The following is a 720-nucleotide window of genomic DNA, read 5'->3' as shown; positions in this document are numbered from 1 at the left end:
GAAAATAGTAAAGGATATAATTCAGACAACCTCGTGACAGACTGATGTAGAAAAAGTTCAATCAGTTCTTTCGTGTACACACACACACATACAAGCACATACACACATTGTATGTATGCATGTATGTATACATGTATATATGTATGCATGCATGTATGTATGCATGTATGTACGTACGTATCTATGTATGCATGTACATATGTATGTATGCATATATGTATGTTTATACGTACATATGTATGTATGCATGTATGCATGCATGTATGTATGCATGTATGTATGCATGTATATACGTATGTATATACGCATGTATGTATGTATGTATGTATGTATGCATGTATGTATATATGTACGAACGTACGCAAGTAAGTATGTATGCGTGAGCGTGCATGTGTGTGAGGGAGAGAGGCTGGAGAGAACATATATAATATAAATATAACAACATGGGAACTGCTTACTTTCCGACCGGAAGCAATTAATCGATTAATACTGGAGTGTAACGAAATTTGGGTCAGAGAGGTCATGACCATTGGGACAGAAATATTATCGGCACAGCACTGCAAGAATGTTCAAAATTAAAAGTGATGAGCCTTAATCTTATTTATTGGCCAGTAATTGCCTTAAACCAGTCATTGTATGAATTCACGATATACGTTAGTGGAATCCTGGCCACCGACATGTTTGTATCAAATCAGATAGACAAAGATACACACACACACA

Source organism: Octopus bimaculoides, chromosome 9, assembly GCF_001194135.2.
Source record: "Octopus bimaculoides isolate UCB-OBI-ISO-001 chromosome 9, ASM119413v2, whole genome shotgun sequence".
NCBI classification, from domain to species: Eukaryota; Metazoa; Mollusca; class Cephalopoda; order Octopoda; family Octopodidae; genus Octopus; species Octopus bimaculoides.
This window is presented reverse-complemented; position numbering follows the sequence as displayed.